Genomic DNA, 22,081 nt, shown 5'->3' with positions numbered 1-22,081 from the left:
GCTTGGACACAGTGGGAGGGTCTCCTAAGATGGCACAAGGCAAGGAAAACCTCCACAGAACTCAGCCCAAGCGGTTTCCTTTACAAACTGTTTTCTCACTGGAAGTTATTCTGAATGTTAAAAGAATACTAAAGGGCCAAGCACTCGCCAGCCATCTGACATGTGCACGCGAAGCTCTGTCAGAAGTATCACATTGGCAGAACCCAGGTAACAACCCCAAACGTGGATTTATGTATTGTATTAGACGTCTGTCCTGTTCCATTCCCCCCCCCCCACAAGCTTGGCTTAGTTCCGTCATGCCTCTCAGGACCATAAAAAAGGTAAAGGTAGTCCCCTGTGCAAGCACCAGACGTTTCTGACCCTGGGGTGCCGTCGCATCACGTTTTCACGGCAGACGTTTTACGGGGTGGTTAGGCATGGTCTTCCCACAATCAGCTGCTAAATGCCTTCGGCAACAGGGCAGGCCTGCTGGATGTCCATTTGTGTGCCCTTTTTTGCTAGACTGTTTACAACATATTTTGGCTTCCATCTCCTGTAGACCCTCGTCGTTCCCAGGGAGGGATGCAGTATCTCCATGATCAGAGGCAGTCAACTTTTGAATCCCAGTCAGGAGGCAGCATCAGGAGTAGGCCTCGGCCTCTGTGACCTCTTGTTGGCCCTCCAGAGGAACTGGTTGGCCATTGTGTGAGACAGGAGTTTGAATGTTAACTTCTTTTATAGCCCACCTTTCCTACTCAGATTCCAGGTGGATTACAAAACGCGATGAAAAGAATTCAATGAAACTAACAGCTAAACTCCTTTGCATATTAGGCCACACGCCCCTGCTGTAGCCAATCCTCCAAGAGCTCACAGGGCCCCACAGCGCAGAGCCCCATGGCGCAGAGTGGTAAAGCTGCAGTACTGCAGTCTGCTCACGACCTGAGTTCGATCCTGGTGGAAGCTGGGTTCAGGTAGCCAGCTCAGGTTGACTCAGCCTTCCATCCTTCCGAGGTCGGTAAAATGAGTGCCCAGCTTGCTGGGGGGGGGGGACGCGTAGATGACTGGGGAAAGCAATGGCAAACCACCCCATTAAAAGTCTTCCGTGAAAACATTGTGAGAACAACGTCACCCCAGAGTCGGAAACGACTGGTGCTTGCACAGGGGACTGACTATACCTTTTTTTTTTTTAAACAGCTAAGCAATGCCTTGGGGCTAGGACTGAAGAACTGGAAAACAATGCAGGCAAACATGAAAACCAGCAAAGACAACAAAACCAGTCAATGTAGGAAAAGAACAGTCTAGGGTACCTAAACTGTGCAAAGCTTGGATCAAGCACCGCTACAGAACACTGGGCCCACCCCCATTTCACCCTCTCTCTTCTGCCCTCTGTAACAAAGATGCTCTAATTCCAAGTGATCCCAGAGGAAATGGACAATTAATTTTGAACGGAGACCAGGTAAGTATTGCAAAATCCCATTTGGAGCAAGATGTTTTCTAATTGAGGCAACGCATTCATTTACCCTGTGGTAAGCCTGCCAAATCAAAACAGCCCCAATCCTTTCGCCCCAGTCATTCCTTCCAGCACGTTGTATACGGATCCCAGACTCTGCCACTGTCTCCCTGCACAGCCTTGGGGGCCAAGCCTCTCTCTGCTTCTGTTACTCATGTGCAAAACAAACAAGTTGGGGCCACTGGACTGTCACATGGGTGAATATAAACAAAAAAGGAAAGCAATTGGCAACGTGCTTTATAAACACAGATCCAAGGGGCTCACCGTGTCGGTATGCAGTAACAGAAACAAAGTGTGCGTGCACAGAAAGCTTATACCCAGAATGAAACTTCGTTGGACTTCAAAGGTGCCACCGGACTCAAAACTTTGTTCTGTTGCTTTATAAACAACTGAGCAGAACTTGCAGCATGCTTAAAGGAGCATTCTTCAACTCACAGAGAGCCACGTTTACAACTGTCACCAACCAAAAAGAGCCACATGCCGAGATGCCCTCTGGGCCACCCTACCCTAGACAATTACCTAAATTCCAATATTAAATATATCACCCTTTAAATTATTTTTCATTGCTCCTGCGTTGCCTTTCCCAACTGCTGCTGAACTTTTGTATCTCAAACGAAACGCAGGGCTTTTCTCCCCCGTCTTCCCACTTTTCTCTTCGGCATCTGGCACAGCGGTTCAGTCAAGTGATACCGCTAAAGCAAAGAGGAGAGCAAGCTGGACGTGGGGAAAGGAGAATACTACTAGCTTTTCTCTTGGGTGGCTTGCCAAAATGTAGAACTACCAGCCTCTGGATTGGGCTGGAAAGTCTGCCACAATTACATCCAGCCTCCAGATTACAGAGATTCTGAGCAAATGGCAGTTTGGGGAAGCAGATTCTATGACAGGGGTGGCCAAACTGTGGCTCAGGAGCCACATGTGGGTCTTCCACACATATCGTGTGGCTCTTGAAGGCCCCACTGCCCTGTCAGCTGACTTGGAGAAGGCATTTCTCTTTTTAAATCATTTCTCCAAGCCAAGCCAGGTGGCAGCTTGAATAATGCATTTAAAGTTAACATTGCTTTCTTTCCACCTCTCCCCCTCCGCCCATCTTCTTTCCTTCCCTCCCCGTCTTGCAGCTCTCAAACATCTGACATTCCTGTCTTGTGGCTCTCAGACATCTGACATTTATTCTATGTAGCTCTTATGTTAAGCAAGTTTGGCCAACCCTGATCTATGATATACCATGGATCCTAGGGGACATCCGTCTCCAAACTTCCTCCTCTCAACAGGAACTGTGATCTCCAGGAACCCCCCTAGAAGCTGGAGTTGGTAACCTTATCACCAGGAATTTTTCTTTGTAGCAGGAACTCCTTTGCATATTAGGCCACACCTCCCTGATGTAGCCAATCCTCCAAGAGCTTACAGGGCCTACTGTAAGCTCCAGGAGGATTGGCTACATTAGGGAGGTGTAGCCTAATATGCAAAGGAGTTCCTGCTACAAAAAAAGCCCTGCTTATCACCATGGCAGAAAGAGAAGAAGTTCAGTAGCACCTTAAAGACCAACAAAATTTGTAGCAGAATATGAGCTTTTGTGCAGGGGTGTCGAACTCATTTGATATGAGGGCTGAATCTGACATAAATGAGACCTTGTTTGGCCGGACCACGTGTTCCATAAAATGTAATGCCAAGTAGCAAAGATATAAACTTTGTAAAGGACACAAAGATTTTTTAAAAAACTTAAAATAAAACATGCTTAAAACATTAGCGCTCGGTCTTAAAGGTGCTTTCTTTGTATTTCTCCCATGGGATCCAGGAAACTGGGGAAAGGAAGCTCTGGCTCTTTCCTTCCTTCCCCAGGGGGGCCAGGAGGGAGAGGAGCCTCAGCCAATAGAAGAAAGAGAGGCTTGGCTCAGTAGCTCTGCCATGCAATTGAGAGAGCCTGGCAAAGCAAGCTGTGATGCCAAAGGAAGCAAGAGAGGAGGAGAAGGAAGCAGATGACAGCCAGTTGCTCAGGGGTCTGATAGGAGCCCTCTGGGGGCCTGACTTGGCCCCCGGGCCGCATGCTTGACACCCCTGCTTTTGTGAGTCACGGCTCACTTCTTCAGATACTGCCATGGTGTTGCTTATGATCTCTCTTCCCTGCAGCCAGTTTGCTGTTCTCTAAGCAGCTGCTGCCCAGGTGCTGGGCTGCAAAGGAAGTGGATGGGTTGCAGGGTGGTGTTGGAAACGACAGGCCATTTGCCTCCATTCCTAGAATGAGGCCCATAGCTCAGGAGGCTCACAGCTTACCTGTCCTCGAGCAGCTGCAGCAGCTTCTAGACGGGAACCACATTGTCCTCCTCAAGCCCCAAAGGGCAATGGCCTCGCTCACTTTCCCAGAAGAGACGGCAGGCGCCACACTGGGCAACGACACCCAAAAGAGCCACAGGACATGTGCCAATGACCCACACGTGACTCCCAAGCACGGAGGGAGCACCTCTGGCTTCAGATTTCAACTTAAGGCAACCTAGGAAATGTTTTTAAAATTAAGTGTGACCCGAGAGTGTATCTAGGAATGCAAAACACACGGAGCTCAAGGAGAAAACAGTGCAACAAACTGTCTTCGGATAGGAGACCTGAGCTCGGATCCCTCCTCAGGCATGAAGCCAGTTCTCCAATCACCACTTCAGAAGTTTGAGAGCCAGTTTGGTGTAGTGGTTATGTGTGTGGACTCTTATCTGAGAGAACCGGGGTTTGATTCCCCACTCCTCCACTTGCACCTGCTGGAATGGCCTCGGGTCAGCCATAGCTCTCGCGGGAGTTGTTCTTGAAAGGGCAGCTGCTGGGAGAGCCCTCTCAGCCCCACCCACCTCACAGGGTGTCTGTTGTGGGGTGGGGAGGGGAAGGTAAAGAAGATTGTGACTGCTCTGAGATTCAGAGTATAGGGTGGGATATAAATCCAGTATCTTCTCTTACCCCAGTCTATTACGTGAAAGCAGGAGGGAGGGAGAGAAGAGACCCCAGCCCACCAACTCTGGAACATACTAGTCCCTAATCTCAAATATATAGGGCAGGGGTGGCCAGGCTTGCTTAATGTAAGAGCCTCACAGAATAAATGTCAGATGTTTGAGAGCCACAAGACATATGAGCATATGAAGCTGCCTTCTACTGAATCAGACCCTGGGTCCATCAAAGTCAGTATTGTCTACTCAGACTGGCAGCGGCTCTCCAGGGTCTCAAGCTGAGGTTTTTCACGCCTGGACCCTTCTGAGTTGGAGATGCCAGTGACTGAACCTGATATGAATGCCAGATGTTTGAGAGTCGTAAGACAAGAAGGCAAACAGATGAGGGAGGGGAAGAGAAAACAACTTTAACTTTACCACGCTGTTTCCAAGCTGCTGACTGGCTTGGCGAAGCGATTTAAAGAGAGAAATGCCTTCTCCAAGCTGGCTGACGGGGTGGTGGGGGCTTTGAGAGCCGCACAATAGGTGTGAAAGAGCCACATGTGGCTCCTGAGCCACAATTTGGCCACCCCTGATAATAGGGTGTTTACTCCTGCCTTGGTAAGTGACAAAACACTCAGTTCATGCTCAGAGACTCTCGTGATTTATTTCAAAAGCCCAGAACAGAGAGCCGGCATTGAAAAGGGAGCTCCAGCACTTTCACTGGGCTCAAGAGGGTCTTCTGTCTTCTCTCTCTGCCCAGCCTTCGGGGTGAGCCAACGCGAGAGGAGGGCGCGATGTTCACAAACGCAACCCCCCCCCTTTCCACTACTGATGGCGCTGCCAGCCACGGGCCAGCATCTTCATCAGGCCGATGAGCTCTTTAATGAAATGGGGCCTCAAGACAGCCAGCGGCGTAATTTATAGCTAGGCCAGCAGTCCGAGGGAAACAATGTGGATATACAAGTCGGAAATGTGCTGCTTCAGCCAGGAAACTGCAGCTGCTACCAGGCCTCTGCTGGCAACTGCAGAGGAACCCAGAGACCTCCCCGGCAGCCAGGGAGGCTGCCCAGCCGGTCCGTCACCACCGCAGTCTCCAGGCAGCCTCCCCACGGCACCTTTTGCCTCGGATGGGGCAACACCCTTGCAGACACCCAAAGCCAGAGAACCTGGGCTGGGCCTGCCACAATTCCTGACTTTAAACATATACATGTTTAAATGCCTGCTACAAGTTCAGACCAAAGGCCCATCGATCCATTTTCAGAAGCAGGCAGCCTGGAAGAAGCACAAACAAACAAACCAACCCATGCAGGCAACAGCCATCTCCCACTGAAGGCTAGCACAGGGGTGGCCAAACTGTGGCTCGGGAGCCGCGTGTGGCTCTTTCACACATATTGTGCGGCTCTCAAAGCCACCACCATCCCATCGGCTGGCTTGGAGAAGCCATTTAAAGTTGCTTTCTTTCCACCTCTTCCTCCACCACCCCCAATATTTGCCTGCCTGCCTCCCTCCCTCCCTCCTTCCCTGTCTTGTGGCTCTCAAAACATCTGACATTCATGTCTTGAAGCTCTCAAGCATCTGATATTTATTCTGGGTGGCTCTTCCATGAAGCAAGTTTGGCCACCCCTGCACTATACCAAACTTGGATCTCTAATTGGCTGTTCAAATTAAAATAATGTTATGGTGGCAGTGGCCATCACAACGTTGCCCCCGCCCTTCTCCCTCCCCCCCTTTCCCAGGGTAAATTGCTCCTCTTGTGCCCTGTCCTTGGGTGCTTTATGATGTGGTGTCCTTTATGGCGGCCATTTTGTGCTTATGTCAATCACCTGATGTCAAAATTCCAACAGTGCCCACAGATGAGACACCTCTCCCTTCCCCATCTATTCCACCTCTCCTTTCCTCCCTCCATCTATTTTTCCTTCCTTCCAGCTCTCAAACATCTGACGTTCATGTCTTGAGGCTCTCAAATGTCTGACAGTTATTCTATGTGGCTCTTACGTTAAAGAAGTTTGGCCACCCCTGGCCTAAAAAGGTAAAGGTAGTCCCCTGTGCAAGCACCAGTCGTTTCCGACTCTAGGATGGATGATGTTGCTTTCATAAGGCTGAGTCAACCTGGAGCTGGCTACCTGAACCCAGCTTCTGCCAGGATTGAACTCCGGTCGTGAGCAGAGCTTAGGACTGCAGTACTGCAGCTTTACCACTCTGAGCCACAGGGCTCTTTAAGGAAAAGATCCCCTGTGCAAGCACCAGTCGTTTCCGACTCTGGGGTGACGTTGCTTTCACAGTCATCTGGGTACTCATTTTACTGTCCTCGGAAGGATGGAAGGCTGAGTCAGCCTTGAGCCGGCTACCTGAAAACCCAGCTTCCACTGGGGATCGAACTCAGGTCATCAGCAGAGCTAGTACTGCAGCTTAACACTCTGCACCACAGGGCTCTCTCTGGGGTAACACTGCTTTCACGTTTTCATGGCAGACTTTTTACGGGGTGGTTTGCCATTGCCTTCTCCAGTCATCTACACTTTCCCCCCAGCAAGCTGGGTACTCATTTTACCGACCTCGGAAGGATGGAAGACCCCTGGCCTAGCACCTAGTTAAATCCAGGTATCCTGCCTCACAGCACTGAGGCTCCGCTTAGCTCCCATGGCTGACAGACACTAACACGTATGTTGCCAGCACCAAGCTGCCATGCCCCGCGGTTGCTGAAATTCTCCTTGCCGTGTGGAAGAGACTGTACTTGAACCCTCCACCCCACCCCCAAATATTCAAACCTTTGCCTTTAAAAAAAAGAAATGCAGCAAATCCCAAAATTAACCTCAGTCAACAATGCCAGAGACACGTCATGGTTCTACTTAGTAGAGTTTTAACAAAGGCTGTGATCACACACAAAAAAATAATGCACTTCCAATCCACTTTCCAACTGGATTTTACTGTGTGAACTGCTAAAATCCAGTTGGAAAGTGCACCATAACTACTGAATATAAGCATAGCCAGCTTCAAGAGGGGATTGGATAAACATATGGAGCAGAGGTCCATCAGTGGCTATTAGCCACAGCATATTGTTGGAACTCTGTCTGCGGCAAGTGATGCTCTGCATTCTTGGTGCTGGGCGGCCCACAGTGGGAGGGCTTCTAGTGTCTTGGCCCCACTGGTGGACCTCCTGATGGCATCTGGTTTTTTGGCCACTGCGTGACACAGTGTTTGGCTGGATGGCGCATTGGCCTGATCCAACACAGCTTCTCTTGCATTCTTAAGCAGGAGTCCCTGCAGAGCTGGGGGACTCCTGTCTTATTCAGTAATGCCTTGACCTGAAGGACCAAATCAATGAGTCTGGGCCTCCATATGCCTCATCTGGGCCTTTCTAATATTACTCTGCAGGTGCACAAGTTTTAAAATTGGGGGGGGGGGAGGCCACAACTCCAGTGGAGTACCTGCCTGGCATGTTGAAAGTTCAACCTGACAGTAGGGCCTTGTATCCAAGCGATCCACTAGGAACATGAGAAGCCACTTTGGATCAGGCCAATGGCCCATCCAGCCCAACAGTCTGTGTCACACAGTGGTCAAATATATATACACACACACATACTGTGGACCACTGATGGACCTCTGCTCCATTTTTTTATCCAATCCTCTCTTGAAGCTGGCTATGCTTGTAGCCGCCACCATCTCCTGTGGCAGTGAATTCCACACATTAATCACCCTTTGGGTGAAGTACTTCCTTTTATCTGTTCTAAACCGACTGCTCAGCAATTTCATTGAATGCCGAGTTTTTGTATTGTGAGAAAGGGAGAAAAGTACCTCTTTCTCTACTTTCTCCATCCCATGCATTATCTTGTAAACCTCTATCATGTCACCCCGCAGTCGACGTTTCTCCAAGCTAAAGAGTCCCAAGCGTTTCAACCTTTCTTCATAGGGAAAGTGCTCCAGCCCTTTAATCATTCTAGTTGCCCTTCTGTGGACTTTCTCCAATGCTATAATATCCTTTTTGAGGTGCAGCGACCAGAACTGCACACAGTACTCCAAATGAGACCGCACCATCGATTTATACAGGGACATTATGATACTGGCTGATTTGTTTTCAATTCCCTTTCTAATAATTCCCAGCATGCCGTTGGCCGTTTTTATCGCAATAAAATTGCAATAATATTGCAAGTCAAAGCAGACATCACTAAAGTAGGCGCACCAAGGACAAGGGCCCTTAGCAAAGGGAAACCCCTTCTCTGCCCAAAACCCTGGGCCTTGCCCACTTTCCCAGAACAGACAGCAGGGGCCACACTGGGCAACGGCACCCACAGGTCATGTGCCAAAACCCCACGGCCCCCTGCTAGCTGAAACAAGTGATCTTGGCCTGGATCAGAGGTGACCAAACTGTGGCTTGGGAGCCACATGTGGCTCTTTCGCACATATTGTGTGGCTCTCAAATCCCCTTTTTGCCTGTGTGCCAGGTTGGAGAAAGGCATCTCTCTCTTCAAATCACTTTGCTAAGCCAGCCAGCAGCTTGGAGAATGCATGTAAAGTTGCTTTACTTCCACCTCTCCCTCCCCCAGCTATTTTCCTTCCAAGCCGCAGCTCAGGACCCACATGTAGCTCTTACACACATAGTATGCGGCTCTCGAAGCCCCCCACTGCCCTGTTGGAGAAGGCATTTGTCTCTTTAAATCACTTCTCCAGGCCAAGCCAGCTGGCAGCTTGATGAATGTATTTAAAGTTAAAGTTGATTTCTTTTCACCTCTCCCTCACTCCTCACTTCCATTTGTCTTCCTTCCTTCCTCAGACATTCATGTCTTGCGGCTCTCGTTTTGCCTCCAGTTTTGCACTCTCTGGAGTCAAGAAAAACTCTTCTCTGCTTCTTAGTTTTAAGACGCTCTGTTTTAACTGGTGTCTTGATTTCTATGTCATTTTTTTATATTCAACTTATCGAAACGATTGCCCATTTTAATCCTTACTGTAGCACAGGTTCTAGCCTTGTGTTGAATCTTTTAAATTCCTGTATTTTAATTGGTCTGTGACCATAAATAAGAAGTCTGAGACTCTTCTCTGCTTGAGCATGCCCCTACTGGCTAGGTTGAGCGGTGATTCAATTCTGTGTAAGGCAGCTTCCTCCAAAGAGGCAATACCATATTTGTTCCAGGATGCTTTCAAGACACTCAGAGCGGCACACAAGGGCTCATTCCACTTTCGTCTTCACAGCGGCCCTAGTGAGGTAGGCAGGCAGGCAGAGAGAGAGAGAGAGAGACTCACTCTAAGTCAGGGGTGCCCAAACTTACTTAAGAGCCATAAAAAATAAATGTCAAATGTTTGAGAGCAGCAAGACATCAACATCAGATGTTTGAGAGCCTGAAGACAGGAAAAAAGGAAGACAAATAGATGGGGGAGAGGAAGAATGGGAGAAGAGGTGGAAAGAAAGCAACTTTAAATGCATACTCCGGCTTGTTGGGCTTGGAGAAGTGATTTAAAGAGAGAAATACCTTCTCCAAATCAGCCAACAGGTTGGTGGGGGCTTTGACAGCTACAAAATGTTTCTGAAAGAGCCACATGTGGTTCCCGAGCCACAGCTTGGCCACTCCTGTCCGAGGGCACCTCGCACAGTGGGGATTTGAACCTGGGTCTCCCTAATGGAAGCCTGGCCCCTACAGCACACTAAATAAGTACACTGCAGATTATTTCTACCCACAGGAGCCTCTCCCAGCAGCATTTACACAGCGCACACTTCCTTTGGTGGTTTCCCTCCCATGAGAAAGATGACCAAGCAGCCTGCCTCTCGGTTACTTTTGCAAGGCCTACAAGTCAGGAAAGTGGGAGGGAGACATCAAAGCAGACCAGGAGATGGTTTTGCTATTTCTGCCATGGGATTTCTTTCAATCTGTCTGCCTGAGATTTGGGGCGGGGGGGGGAGGACACTTTAAAGAGACACAGAGAAGCCATCCAGGAGAGAGAGAACCTCTGTGGCTGCATTTGAAGAGATGCACAGTAAAAGCTATTTCCCCTGGGGCTTCAATCCGGCACTGGATTCCTCCCGCTTCCAGGCCCATGTGCAGGCCACAGAACCATGACAAAGCAAAGACACAACAAGGGCCAAGATCATCCGGCCCTCTGACAGCTCCCACTTTTTAGTTTAAAAAAGCGGCACACACGCGATGGCTGTGAAAATATCCTTGCAAACTTGTGGGCTACGTCTCCTCCTGAAGACTTAGAAACCAGGTAAAAAAGGTAAATTTTAAAGGTAAATTGCAGCAGTGAATTCCACATGTTAATCACTCTTTGGGTGAAGAACGACTTCCTTTTATCAGTTCTAACCCGACTGCTCAGCAATTTCATTGAATCATTCGCTTTCAGCATGACATTTTACTTTTTTTTTTTCTAAACACTGGGATCCAGAAACGTTTCAAATGCACCGATTTCTGCCTACCAAGCTCTGAAAACTTGGGGGAAGAGGATTGTTACTCTGAGGAACACAAAATCTGTGCAATAAAGCCACTAGTCACCTTGGCTTTGCATAGCAGATTCTGAACCTAGCCCCCTTGGCTTTGCATAGCAGATTGTAATCCTGCAAACAGCCACGTCCCCTCCTCCCTCCCTGGACTAGACCAGAGAGCACAGCTTGCAAAGAGAGAAGCTGTCTCCTCTCCAGAGACCTAACCAGCGGCAGCAGGGATAAATAAATAGAAACAAGTCACACGGTTGGGGGGGAGGTTTGTGTAGCCAGCAGCATAACTTATCTCCACAGCATGCAGGCCGCATCATGTGCAACAGAGAGCTCCAATAATGGGGCTCAGACCCAGCCCCATAGCTAAGAGTCACAAGTGGAGGGGGCCATAGGAGGGGGGGCATGGGGGTGAGAGCACTTTACTCTGCTCTGGTAAGACCTCACCCAGAGTATTGTGTTCAGTTTTGGACACCCCATTCGGGGAGGGACGGTGGCTCAGTGGTAGAGCAGAAGGTCCCAGGTTCAATCCCTGGCATCTCCAAAAAAGGGTCCAGGCAAATAGGTGTGAAAAAACCTCAGCTTGAGACCCTGGAGAGCCACTGCCAGTCTGAGAAGACAATACTGACTTTGATGGACCAAAGGTCTGATTCAGTATAAGGCAGCTTCATATGTTCATTTTAAGAAGGATATAGACAAGCTGGAATGGGTCCAGAGGAGGGTGACAAAGATGGTGAGGGGTCTGGAGACCAAGTCCTATGAGGAAAGGTTAAAGGAGCTGGAGATGTTTAGCCTGGAGAGGAGGCAGCTGAGAGGTGATAGGGTCACCAAAGACTTGAAGGACTGTCCTATAGAGCAGGGGTGGCCAACAGTAGCTCTCCTACAACTCCCATCAGCCCCAGTCAGCATGGCCAATGGCTGGGGCTGATGGGAGTTGTAGGCAGAAAAACATCTGGAGAGCTACTGTTGGCCACCCCTGCTATAGAGGATGGGGTGGAATTGTTTTTTGTGGCCCCGGAAGGTAGGACCAGAACCAATGGGTTGAAATTAAATCAACAGAGTTTCTGGCTCAACATTAGGAAGAACTTCCTGACGGTTACAGCGATTCCTCAGTGGAACAGGCTTCCTCGGGAGGTGGCAAGCTCTCCTTCCTTGGAGGTTTTTAAACCGAGGCTAGATGGTCATCTGACAGCAATGAAGATCCTGTGAATTTAGGGGAAGGAGTTTGTGAGTTTCCTGCATTGTGCAGGGGGCTGGACTAGATGACTAGGGTCCCTTCCAACTCTATGACTCTTCTATGATTCCTCTCTCCAGTGTGATTTAAATTGCATGTACGCTCCGATTCCCCTTCTACATTTCCTGGAGCTCAGCCTGCAGTGATCAACTACCAATTCCCCGGTTCAAAAGAAGGCTGATTTGTATCTCTGCGCTCCATCCCCATTTCCCTGCTTTCCTGCGGCCTTCCCCAACCAGGGGCAGCAGGGAACATGCACAGCTTGTACACACTGGCTGGCGGAGACATGTCCTGGCTGCCCTCTTCCCTCCCTCCCCACCCCAAAGGACACTAGCTGCTCTTGCAGCCTGTGCAATCTAGGGGCCTCTCTCCCCACCCACCCAAAAACTTACTGTTCAGGCTCATGGCAGTGGGGGGAAAAGACAGCACATGGAGCCCCCAACACATGGGTAGGGATGATGGCTCAGTGGTAGAGATGGCAGTCAAAGCTGCAAAGAAGGAATACTTTGCGGCTAGGATTGCATCTGCAAATTCGCGCCCAGCACAATTATTTAAGATAATTGAGAATCTGACCACTCTGCCCCAAGGCAGACCAAACATGAAAGAATTGGAAATAGGCTGTGAGGCTTTTGCGAAATTTTTTGCAGATAAAATCTCGTCACTCCGCCAGGACTTTCCTGCCACATTGACTGCAGCAGACGAATCCGGGGCTCCGTGCCTGTCTTCTGGTGTTATCTTGGATCACTTTGACGCGCTTAGTCTTGGGGAAGTCGACGAAGTCCTCTCAACTGTACGCCCTACAACTTGCGACCTTGACCCATGCCCTTCCTGGCTAATTAAATCCTGCCAGAGGGAGCTTAGATATCCTATACGGGATATCATAAATAGATCCCTCTTGGAAGGGCAATTTCCAACATCTTTGAAAGAGGCCATGGTCCGCCCTCTCCTAAAAAAGAGTACAGCAGACCCGGCCGAATTGGCAAATTACCGGCTGGTCTCGAACCTACCATTTTTAGGTAAGGTTATAGAGAGGGCAGTGGCGTTACAGCTGCAGAGTTTTTTGGATGACACTTCCGCCTTAGACCCTCACCAGTCCGGCTTCCGTCCGGGTTATGGGACGGAGACAGTGCTGGTCGCCTTGGTGGATGACCTCCAGCGGCATCTGGATCGAGGCGGCGTGGCGGTGCTGATATTGTTAGATCTGTCGGCCGCATTTGATACGGTTGATCATCAGTTACTGGCCCGCCGCCTCGCCGACACGGGGATTGGGGGATTGGCCTTACAGTGGCTTTCCTCCTTCCTCGAAGGACGGGGACAAAGGGTGGCCATTGGGGGGGAACGGTCCTGGAGGCACCCACTAGTATGTGGGGTCCCACAAGGGGCAGTTCTCTCCCCGATGTTATTTAACATCTATATGCGCCCCTTGCCCAGATTGCCCGGAGGTTTGGACTTGGGTGCCATCAATATGCTGATGACACCCAACTCTATCTGCTAATGGATGGCCGGCCTGGCTCCGTCCCAGAAAGCCTGGACCTAGCATTGCAAGCCGTGGCAGGCTGGCTCAGACTGAGTGGGCTGAAGTTGAATCCAACGAAGACAGAGGTCCTGTGCTTGGGTCGCGGTGCCTTGGGAGGGGAAATCCCCTTGCCAGTCCTTGACGGTGTGCAGCTTAAAGCGGCACACAGGGTCAAGAGCTTGGGGGTTCTTCTGGAGCCTTCATTATCAATGGAGGCACAGATAGCGGCCGCTGCCAAGTCTGCGTTCTTTCATCTTCGTCGGGCGAAGCAGTTGGCCCCCTTCCTAGAGCGCCGTGACCTAGCAACGGTGATCCATGCTACGGTCACCTCGAGACTGGACTACTGCAACGCCCTCTACATGGGGCTGCCCTTGTGCCGAATTCGGCGGCTGCAGCTGGTGCAGAACGCGGCGGCTAGGCTATTGCTGGGGCTCCCAAGGTGGGAGCACATACAGCCGGGGCTGCGCGGACTGCACTGGTTGCCAGTGGCATACCGAGTTCGCTACAAGGTGCTGGTTATTACCTTTAAAGCCCTATATGGCCGAGGACCTACCTACCTAAGGGACCGTCTCTCCCCATATGAGCCCCAGAGGCCAGACTGAAAGCCACCCGGGACCGGGCCTTCTCTATTACTGCTCCACTACTGTGGAACCAACTCCCTGAGGAGGTGAGGGCCATACGATGTTTAGAGGGATTCCGTAGGGCCTGTAAGACCCACCTTTTCAAGATGGCCTTCAACTAGCGAAAATTAGTGGAAAAACTGTGACAAAACTAGATATGCTGCTAGAAATGCTTTTATTCTTGAAATGTTTTTACTGCTGAAATTTATTGAAACCTGTTATAACGCCATACTGTTTTGTGAATTTTAATACTTTGTAATTGTTTTAACCGTGTTTTATAATTGTAACTGATGTAATGTGTGTTTTATGTTGTGAGCCGCCCTGAGCCTGCTCCGGCGGGGAGGGCGGGATAGAAATAAAAAATTATTATTATTATTATATTATTATAGAGCACATGCTTGGTAAGCAGAAGGTCCCAGGTTCAATCCCCGGCATCTCCAACTAAAAAGGGTCCAGGCAAGTAGGCGTGAAAAACCTCAGCTTGAGACCCTGGAGAGCCATGAATGGGGCTGTGGCTCAGTGGTAGAGCATCTGCTTAGTAAACAGAAAGTCCCAGGTTCAATCCCTTGCATCTCCAACTAAAAAGGGTCCAGGCAAGTAGGCATGAAGAACCTCAGCTTGAGACCCTGGAGAGCCGCTGCCAGTCTGAGTAGACAATACTGACTTTGATGGACTGAGGGTCTGATTCAGTAGAAGGCAGCTTCATATGTTCAACTCTTCATGGCTGGACTAAGGGCTGCTGGGATAAGGGGGTGGGGGTGGCTGCCCACCCAACTCTGCTCAGAGTGTTTCAGGAGAGAGCTTGCCAGGTGCTACTACCTGCTTCACGTGCTGAGGCTACAGGGGCAAGGGATCTCTAGGGGGAGGGGGGAGCCAAAGGTTAGGGGGGCCTCATAAAACCCACAAGGAGGCTGGGCCCCATCGGGTGCTTCAGACCTGCTCAGACCTCCCAGAAACCTTCCACAACCCCCTCCCTGCACCACTTGCCACTGGTGTTCCCTCTGAGTTAGCATGAGCTAGCTCACAGATTGTTCGCCTCCAGCTCACACATTTTTTGTCTTCGCTCAGGAAAACTGACCCCAGAGCAGAATAATTTATGCAGCAGCTCACAACTTCAATGCCAGTTGCTCACAAAGTAGAATTTTTGCTCGCAAGACTCTGCAGCTTAGAGGGCACATGGCTTGCCACCTGAAATATTTCTTCAATTGCAGGGATTCTACAACAAGGGCGTTTAAAGAACACCAGTAGCAGCCTGCAAGCCGAGTCTCACCCTGAATAGGTAGCTACTGCCTACTCTGAGAGGAGCTAGATGCACCATGACTCAAGCAGGAAGCAAGAGATAACCACTCGTGTCCCAGCCAAGAGACACACACGTAGGGATGTTCACTATCGACATTTACTAGCACCACTGCACATGTTTATGTTACTCAGCAGCATGGTATCGACAGCCTATTTTTTTTTAAAGACCCTTTACCTATTTTCCTGGCAGGAGGGTGGGCTCTTTTGCTAATCGGTTCTAAACCCACCCGCCGCCGTTTGTAGGACAGGACCCAAGAGTCAGGGTTCCTTTGGGTTCTGCTCTGGGATACCTCCGTGATCCTGCTCTGGACCTCTGTGTGACTGATTTAATGACCTCTCGCCCTTCTCCCGAGGAGGGCACATGGCTGTCGCCATCCCCATTTTATCCTCCCAACCAACCTGCAAGGCGGGTCAGGACGACAAAGCAAGTGGTTGGCTCAAAGTCATTTACTGAGCTTCGTAGAGGAACGGGATTTGAACCTATTGAGTCCTATTCCAACCACCTAACAACCACACCAGACTGCCTCTCATGATCCCAAGCGCATGCACGATGGCATCACCAAGAAGCAACACCTGGGGAAGGCCTTGGCCTCTATGCCCTGCTTGTTGACCCCCCAAAGTTAATGGGTGAGACTCAATGGACCTCTGGTCTGATCCAGTATGGCTCTTCTGTTGTTTTAAGAATGTCCGACCCATCCATTTAGGATTAGATTGAGAGCCAGTCTGGTGTAGTGGTTAAGCGCATGGAATCTTATCTGGGAGAAGTGGGTTTGATTCCCCACTCCTCCACTTGCAGCTGCTGGAATGGCCTTGGGTCAGCCATAGCTCTCTTATCTGGGAGAACCGGGTTTGATTCCCCACTTCTCCACATGCAGCTGTTGGAATGGCCTTGGGTCAGCCATAGCTATCGCAGAGGTTGTCCTAGAAAGGGCAGCTGCTGTGAGAGCCCTTTCAGCCCCACCCACCTCACAGGGTGTCTGTTGTGGGGGAGGAAGGCAAAGGAGATTGTGAGCCGCTCTGAGACTCAAGATTCAGAGAGAAGGGTGTGATATAAATCCGATATCATCATCATCTTCCTAAGGAGCACGTCTCTCCTTCAGAAATGCTATACTACTCGTTCAAGCACATGCACCCATTTTCTCTGTCATACACAGACACACACACAAACTGAGCTACATCAAACTCCTTGTCTCACATCAGAGATCCAGGGACTTGGATATGCTCATGGTTAGCCAATCAGACCCGGAGTGCTGAGTCTCCAGTTCAAATCTAGCCTTTGCCATGGAGCACCTTTTTCTTCATTTAGCCTTATCTACCTTACAGGGCTGTTGTGAGGGTAACATTGGGGGGGGGGGCATTATGGAGAAGGATGTGTCTGCTGCCGTGAGCCACCAGGAAGAAGTGCAGGAGAGAAAGATACATGCCACGACCCAGTCGCAAACCACTAAACCACTACTCTACCACCCCCTCTGCCTCGGCTTTCCCGTCTCTAAAATGGGCATCCTTAGCAACCTGCCCTAATTTGCCATGTAGAAGAAAAGTACACAAGAAGCATGAAAAAGCACTTAGGCTTCAATCCACTGAAGCCTCCGGCAGGGTCTCCTTTGTAAAGAGGAAGCTGCTCCATACGGAGTTGGACCCACCTGGCAGACTTGCTGGGGACTTGGGCAGGAGATGCCGGGGATCGAACCTGCGATCTCTGGCATCCCAAGGAAGTGCGCCACCACTGAGCGACGCACAGGGAAACCAGCTGCGGTCCTCAAAAGCCACGAGTCCGGGACTACCACCGATGCTGAACCAACCACCTCTCTGGGCCTGCTGCCAACAGCCCCCCCCCCCCCGGCTCTGCAAGAAAGGGGGCCTCTTGCTCCCCCCAAGCACAGTGTTTATGATCTTGCAACATAGGCAGCTCCATCTCCGTCTCCCCTGCTGAGCCTGACCAGCGCATGCCCCCCCCCCCCACCGAAGCCTCTGGACCAGCGTTCCCTCCAAGCTGAGTTAGTGTGAGCTAGCTCACCGTTTTTTAGCTTTAGAGTCGTACTGCATAACTGTGGTATGAACACTATGCTCACGACCTGAGTTCGATCCCCAGTAGAAGCTGGGTTCTCAGATATCCGACTTGAGGTTGACTCAGCCTTCCATCCTTCCAAGGTCGATAGAGCACCCAGTTTACTGGGGGGGAAAGTATAGATGAATGGAGAAGACAATGGCAAACCACTCCGTTGTCACCCCAGAGTGGGAAACGACTGGTACTTGCCCAGGGGACCTTTCCTCTCCACACATTTTTGTCTTCGCTCAGGAAGGATGACCCAGAGCACAATTAATTTTACTAAAGGACTCATGCAGGAGCTCACCACTTGAAGGCTCACAAAGTAGAATTTTTGCTCCCAAGGCGCTGCAGCTTAGAGGGAACATTGGTCTGGACCGGTGCAAAACGCCACCGGAGAGCAAACAAGCCCCTTCCGAACTTGGAAGAAGGGGGCGCGGGGAGGAGTCCGAGCGAGAACCCCAACCTCCCCTTTGCAAAATTGGGGCTTGTGTGACCAAAAGTCCTCTGGTGCAGCCGGAGATGCCCCCCTCTGGGGAGGAGCAGGGGACAACAGGCAGGCAGAGGCCAGCGGGAGGAGATTAGAGAGGCGAGCGGGTCTGTCGTCGCCAGCGCTGGAACACAGCCCCGGTCAGAGCCGTCACGTCGCCCGCGGACGACTCGGCGAGCGCGCCGCCCCCCTATCGGGCAGCCTAGGCGAGGCTAACTCCTGGCGCCCCCCTGCGCTGGGAACATCACCGAATCACATGGACGGGGAGGGACGCAATTTCGCGCCCCCCCCAGAAGGCTGGCGCCCTAGGCAACTACCTAGTGGCCGGGCCGGCCCTGCCCCCGACTCCCAAGAGCCGCCGGACCCCGACCCGGCCCCCACTTCGCCCGCCGAGAGCTCCCCGCCGCCTCTGTTCCCGCTTGCGCACGCCGCGGCGCCTTTGGAAAGGGAGTCCGGCGTGCGCTCTCCGCTGCTCCATCTCCCACGATGTTCCCTCCCCGACGGGCTCCGCTCGGTCCCCCCAAGCCCCAAATCGGACACCAAGGAGAGAAGGAAGCGCCGCCACTCACCTGCACCTGCCCAGCGCCGGAGCTTCCCCCACCGGCGGCGGCGGCGCGCAAAGGAGCAGCGGGGCCCCCGCGATGCAGCCAGTCTCCGCCTCCTCCTCCCTCCAGCTCCGCAGCTCCCCGTGCCGAAAGCGCCCCCTTCCCCAGCGCCCCCCCCGCCCCTTTATAAAGGCCACCCGAGCCCGGCCCCGCCCCCTCGCCTCTGATGGCCACCCCAGGGAACCAATCGAGGCGCCCTGGCACCTAGCAACACCCCCGCGGTTGGCTGCTGGCGGCCGCAGCCCCTTTTCGGAAGGCGCCAACCAGGGGCGGCGGGGGCAGGGCTGGCGGGAGGAGGAGGGAGCCGGAGGCGGCCAGGACAGCAGGGGGGGGAGCGGGCAGCCAATGGGAGGCGCGGAGGCCTCACCAGCATGGGCGCGGGGAGGGAGGATAACAAAGCGGCGGCGGCTGCAGGAGGAGAGACGCGGTCTCGGTGCGAGGCGAGCGAGGGGGTTCTGCTGCTGCTGCTGGGCGCACGGGGGGCGCTTCCACGGGTGCGCGCAAAGGCATGCGCCAAGGAACACCTTCACGCCTGCTGGCCCTCCTGCCCCCGGCTGGGTCTCTGCAGCCACGTGGGGCGTTCCCAGGAAACTTCTGCCCTCGTTCTCCCAAGGCACCGATCTGGTCCTCCTTGAAAAGTGTCCAACGGCAGCAAAGCATAGACCAGGGTGTCGGACTCCTTTGTTGAGGGCCAGATCTGATGTAAAGGAGACTTTTGTTGGGCCGCCCGTGTGTTCCTGTTTTAGATTAGGGAGCAGAGATATTAAACTTTTTTAAAAGGACACAAACGTAAAACATGATTAAAGCGTTAGCACTCATTGGTTTTAAAGGTGCTTTTTTTTTTTGTATTTCTCCCATGGGATCCAGGGGACTGGGCAAAGGAAGCTCTGGCTCCTTTCCTTCCTTCCCCAGGGGACTCCCTCAGCCAATAGAAGGGAGAGAGGTGCTACTCGGTAGCTCTGCTGTGCGATTGAGAGAGCCTGGAAAAACAAGCTCTGCCTTCCCCCCTTCCTCCCCTAGGGAGGAGGCTCATCCAATGGAGAAAACAGAGGTTTTGCTCTGTAGCTCTTGTGCAGTTGAGCAAGCCTGCCAAAGCAAGCTGTTGTGCAGAAGGAAGCAGATGACACCCTGCAGGCTCCCGGGCTGCATGTTTGACACCCTGGCATAGCCAGCTTCAAGATAAGCATATGGAGCAGAGGTCCATCAGTGGTTATTAGCCACAGCTTATTCTTGGAACTCTGTGTCTGGGGCAGTGATGCTCTGTATTCTTGGTGCTTGGGGGGGGAGCGGCAGTGGGAGGGCTTCTAGTGTCCTGGCCCCACTGATGGACACTTCTGGGGGGTTTTTGGCCACTGTGTGACACAGAGTGTTGGACTGGAGGGGCCATTGGCCTGATCCAACATGGCTGCTCTTATGTTCTTAAGGTTGCCGGGCTCTTCTCTGCTGCTGTGGGCCAGAGATGGGAATCCTGTGGCTGCATCAGGTTCAAGAGCATCTGGCTCAGGAAGCTGCAGCAGCCAACTGGCTGCTTAAGAGAAGCTCCTGAGCCAGCTGCTGAGGCCACAGCCCTTGGGCCCGCTCTGGAAGACACGGGAAAGGGGATTCGGGTTGGGGGGACTGCCTCAGGCTCTTAGGGGGGAAGAGAGCTAGCCACTATGGCGCAAACTCACACGGTTGTAAAGACCCACAGAACTCCATGGGATTTGCTTCTACGTGATTGCGTGCAGAGGATCGCACTGTACTGATGTAATGACATGAAGACACAGATTTATACCCCACCCTTCTCTCTGAATCAGAGTCTCAGAGCGGCTTACAATCTCCTCTATCTTCTTTGCCCACAATAGATACCCTATGAGGTGAGTGGGGCTGAGAGAGCTCTCCCAGAAGCTGCCCTTTCAAGGACAACTCCTACTTGAGCTCTGGCTGACCCAAGGCCATTCCAGCAGTTGCAAGTGGAGGAGTGGGGAATCAAACCTGGTTCTCCCAGGTAAGAGTCCACACACTTAATCACTACACCAAACTGACATGGGCTTACTTAGGAACAAGGACCACTGAATACAGCAGAAGTTGGCTCCCAGACTCAGCATAGGCGCACAGATCAAACCTCTAGACCAGGGCTGGCCAAACTGTGGGTCAGGAGCCACATGTGGCTCTTTCAAACATATTGTGTGGCTCTCTATTGAGAGCCAGGTGTAGTGGTTAAGTGTGCGGACTCTTATTTGGGAGAACCGGGTTTGATTCCCCATTCCTCCACTTGCACCTGCTGAGATGGCCTTGGGTCAGTAGAGCTTTCATAGAAGCTGTCCTTAAAAGGGCAGCTGCTGTAAAAGTACTCTCAGCCCCACCTACCTCACAGGGTGTTTGTTGCGGGGGGGGGGGAGGTAAAGGAGATTGTGACTGCTCTGAGATTCAGAGTATAAGGTGGGATATAAATTCAAAATAATCTTCTCTCGAAGCCCCCACTGCCCCGTAGGCCAGCTTGGAGAAGGCATTTGTCTCTTTAAATCACTTCTCCAAGCTAAGCCAGCCGGTGGCTTGGAGAATGCATTTAAAGTTGCTTTCTTTCCACCTCTCCCCCCATCTATTTGCCTTCCTTCTAGCTCAAACATCTGACATTTATTCTACGTGGCTCTTCCATTAATCAAGTTTGACTGCCCCTGCTCTAGACTAACAAAGCAAACAACTTTTAATTTGAATGTTATATGATTATAATTTGTGCTATTGCTGACCAGATAAATCACAGCACAGACCGAGAGAAAGGGACAAAAAATATAGCAAGAATTTATATTTTATATATTTATTTATAAATTAAACTTTTAGACCCCCCCCCCTTCCCAGTACACACAAGGCTCAGGGCAATGAACAACAATTTACCCATTAAACAAGATTCAACATCTCATCTCTTGCAAACTCTTAGATTTGTTCCCCACCCCCAATATATAATAAACTCAAGCCTGCAGCCAGAATTTTCTGCATCATACTGGAAGAAAAGTAAGATACCTGAAATAGATGAATTGATAGTTACCATTTTAGATATAGCTGAATTAGATATATTAATAGCTTTCACACATGGTATATCTAAGCAAGAAGCTTCTAAGAAATTGAAGAAATTATGATTGGTTACAAATAATGTAATATAATGCATACTAAGTTCAACTAGACTAAACAGGTATTGGAGAAAATAAGGTAAATCTATCAATTAGTTTTTTGGGGAGAAAACAGGGCATTATGTTCACTTTCTACCTCTGTATGGATAGATATTGATTTGTGTGTATGAAAATTTTGTTATAATTTGGGTTTTTTTAGTTATGATTCTGTCATATATCTAAGTAATTAAACTAAATATGAGAAAAAAATAATAAACTCAAGCCACATTTGAATAAACTGACTTTGAGAACATCTGTTCCCTTCCCAAGTTCTTTTGTAAGTGGGAGCATTTGCTGCAGGCATTGTAAATCGA

At 50.9% G+C, this 22,081-nt stretch overlaps 1 protein-coding gene across 1 annotated transcript in view; it reads right to left on the bottom strand.

The window, feature by feature from the left end:
• The window catches only part of YPEL2 (yippee like 2), an 81,591-nt gene extending 62,869 nt beyond the window's left edge, over positions 1-18,722 (bottom strand). Inside the window, exon 1 of the mRNA XM_060258907.1 lies at positions 18,586-18,722. The gene's annotated coding sequence lies outside the window, so the exon portion shown is untranslated. The remainder of the gene's footprint in view (positions 1-18,585) is intronic.
• Positions 18,723-22,081: the final 3,359 nt, after the last annotated feature.

The sequence above is a fragment of the Heteronotia binoei genome, chromosome 18 (assembly GCF_032191835.1).
Source record: "Heteronotia binoei isolate CCM8104 ecotype False Entrance Well chromosome 18, APGP_CSIRO_Hbin_v1, whole genome shotgun sequence".
NCBI classification, from domain to species: Eukaryota; Metazoa; Chordata; class Lepidosauria; order Squamata; family Gekkonidae; genus Heteronotia; species Heteronotia binoei.
This window is presented reverse-complemented; position numbering and strand designations above follow the sequence as displayed.